This window comes from Amphibalanus amphitrite, unplaced genomic scaffold, assembly GCF_019059575.1.
Source record: "Amphibalanus amphitrite isolate SeventyFive unplaced genomic scaffold, NRLGWU_Aamphi_draft 000013F_arrow, whole genome shotgun sequence".
NCBI classification, from domain to species: Eukaryota; Metazoa; Arthropoda; class Thecostraca; order Balanomorpha; family Balanidae; genus Amphibalanus; species Amphibalanus amphitrite.
Window position 1 is genome coordinate 1984130 of NW_024881509.1, and position 3274 is coordinate 1987403.

At 40.2% G+C, this 3274-nt stretch overlaps 1 long non-coding RNA gene across 1 annotated transcript; it reads right to left on the minus strand.

The window, feature by feature from the left end:
* Nucleotides 1-407: 407 nt before the first annotated feature.
* Nucleotides 408-2777, minus strand: LOC122383676. Its single transcript, XR_006256872.1, has 3 exons — nt 2691-2777; nt 1000-1003; nt 408-419 (listed from the first exon to the last, which is right to left on the minus strand). It is a non-coding gene; the product is annotated as an uncharacterized LOC122383676 (long non-coding RNA).
* Between the last annotated feature and the right edge of the window lie 497 nt (nt 2778-3274).

A 3274-nucleotide genomic window follows, 5' to 3' on the forward strand; every position in this document is an offset into this window, starting at 1 on the left:
TTCTTTCATACAATCATGAAACCATCCATCGTACAACTCGACAGTCAGATCACTTGAACCCAGGACGTGCTCATAACAACCATGGAAAGAGACTTTTTACATATCGTGCCGCTAGCCTTTACAACCAATTCGTTATCAGTGAAAACATCGATGTCACTTCAATACGCATGCTTAAAGGGACTTTACCACATGCCGAGATATCCCTTTAACATTAGCACGTGCATTTGGGAAATGGCTTCGGCCCGCCTCGGCTAATGTTGAAGGTATTTGGGAAACGATTCGGCCCTAGGGCTTTTTGATTTTCCCAGACAAAATTTTACTGAATATTCTGAGCGGAAGAACCAATTTCAAAGAAGATATTTACGGATTGTGTATTCACTAACAGCAACAGCAAAAGTAAGTGACTGCGTGTTTACTTACTTTTGCTGTCAACGTAATTCAACTAAACAAGGTTATCGTTCCAATGCCAATGTATTTATTGCTGCAGAACATGGTCGGAAATCGGAATAATAATTATCTCTACATAATGCACGCAAAAAAACGATCAATTTAAATGCGTGAAGCATCTTAACGTGCCACAATGAAACATTTGATATTGTTCCAGCTGGGATCCAAGACGCGTTTGATTCAGCGTTTCACCCAATTTTCAGTTTTCCTCACGGTTTCCTCACTCCTACTGGACTCCATATCTTTATTCTAACTTCTGGTTCTGGCGCTCCACCATCTTCATCCTCAGCTTTTTCAAACCCTAAATAAGGGGGAAGTAGGAATTTCATCTTTCATACTCAACGCAGCCCAATAATGAAAAACACAAAAAATAATCACAGTGACTATAAATATGAACATAGTACTAATATAATATTAACACAATATTAAGATTAAAGTGTAAAATATCAAATGAATATGATAGTAAGTGTTGCGCCGGTACGGCATGTGGTAAATCTCTTCCCAACCTTGGGCTGTGAAAATGTAGTTTTATTCACCTCGGTTTTTTGCTACGGACCTCGTGCCTACCGGCACTCGGTCCTCCGCACAAAAACCTCGGTGAATAAAACGCATTTTCCCAGCCCCGGTCGGGAATATATAGTCCCACCTTTGCATTAGTTCTGAGTTGAGATAGCCAAGTTGGCGGCCAGGTTTAGAAACCACTATATATCCTGGTCGCAATATCCTCAGTTTCGTGGTGTTGAAGAAATTCGTTCCCTTCATTTGAAAAGTGGGCCTTAGCTAAGGCCCTATCTCGTTCTATTAGCGGCCATTTGATGACGTCATTACTCATTTGCCTTTTGAACGCATGTCACACATTCAAGTGAAGTATCACTTGATTTACGAATAAGCCAATCAGAGACACTCTGGTTATTGTATGAGCCGCGTCATATTTGAGAGCAAATATATTTGCTGCCAAATTTCCCCTCACATTGACATGAAGTAAATCCTTCATTACGTCACAGATTCGATATAAATGACGTCACAATGAAATATGAAAGTCGCAATATCTCAAAAAGTATACGATGAAAACGCGTAAAAACTTGCAGAATTCGTCAAAATATCATGAGTAACATTTCCGAATCCTGAACGGTACTTTTTTGAAGGTGGGATAGTCCCTTTAAACGCCAGGTTCGTGCCGCGATTTACCGTGTGTAATTATTAGGGGAGAGTGGGGAAAGATGCCCAGGGTTTTACTATGTCATAGGGGAGAGTGGGGCACATTCGTGCAAAAAATGGATAAACCCATATATCTGTTCTTTGGTTAGTGCAATGGCAAAATTGTTGATTGTAGTATGGAAAGGAACTATTGCAGATAGTTTTCCTCTTTAAAAGTTATCCTATAAAATTATTGCTTCCATTAGAAAAAAATGACTTTTATTAACTCTGAACATTTGCACGAAACTGCCCCACCTATGGGGCACATTCGTTCAAGAGATGGGGCACTTCCGTTCACCCGGCAAAATTCGAGAAATTACCGGGCATTACCAGAAATTTACCAAAGGAAATTGGCAGGGGGTCATTTCACTTAATTCCTTTCGACAAGAATGCATTGCACAACAAATGTAGAAAGAATGGGCTGGCCAACAAGAATGTGCCAACTGCCGGCCTCCGTGACCTCGCCAAGTTCGCGTGAATTGCTCGTCACGACGTCGCAAGCAGTCGAGACTGAGTCAGGCGAGTGTCATTAGAGAAACCTACTACAGATAAAGTCATAAATCGCAAAAACTAAAAAAAAAAATATGCACGAATGTGCCCCCAGGCAGTGCGTACACGAACCTGCCCCACAACGTTATTAGTAATATATTTCAAAATTTCTTTTTGAAAAAATGACACTTTTTCAACAAACAAGTTTGCAGCAGTTCCGTGAATAGAGTGGGCTTCTTCACCCCCAATTTTGAAAAGCTGAACCACATTTCCGAGTCAGGATCACGAAAATGGATGATATGAGAAAAGTTTGGAAAGCTCACGAATATTACAAATTTGCGTTTTTATCAAGCATGACAGCAGGTACAGTGATGTCTTCTTCGGTGAACGAAGGGCGGCAATGATAGACATATTTCCATAATTTACCTTGAGCTCGTGCAGTCACTCGTGTTCCCATAAACTGCTGAAAACGAATGTGCCCCATGCACGAATGTGCCCCACTCTCCCCTATATTGTTCGAAAATGACGATCGGAAATCAAAAACTTGGAGTTTCAACTAGAGGTGTCAATTTCAGAAATTTCTTGTCCGATGTCCGTCCAATGTCCAAAATCCTAGCTAACTTTTGTCCGAAAAATGTCCAAGGCATGGATTTGTCCGAAAACTGTCCGAAAGCTGGATATGGAAAGAGGATGGGGAATTGATCTATATTAGGTATATGTTATTATGTACCACATGATAACTAAATAACGGATATCCGCCCTCTGGTTTTGAGTGCAAAATATTGGCAACTAAAAATGTTGAAGCAATATCATATGCAGTAGGGAATGGGCATTTGGGCAAAAGGCCTAATCTGATATACAACACAAATACAGCATATTGAGACAAGCCTATTCTTCTTTAAAATGTGCTACAGCCTACAACTGAAGCTGAGTAGGCAGGAATAATACAAAACATTGCCTTATCCCTCAAACTTGTGTTCTCAAATATTGACTTCTTGCCGCATCCCCTTTTTCACACTAAGCCACTTGATGATGAAATAATACAGCAATAATGCAAGAAGCTAGTCACTTACAATAATGCATATCTTCATCTTACATCACACTGGCTGACATGTAAAGAAGAACACTTTTTGCAAAAGCA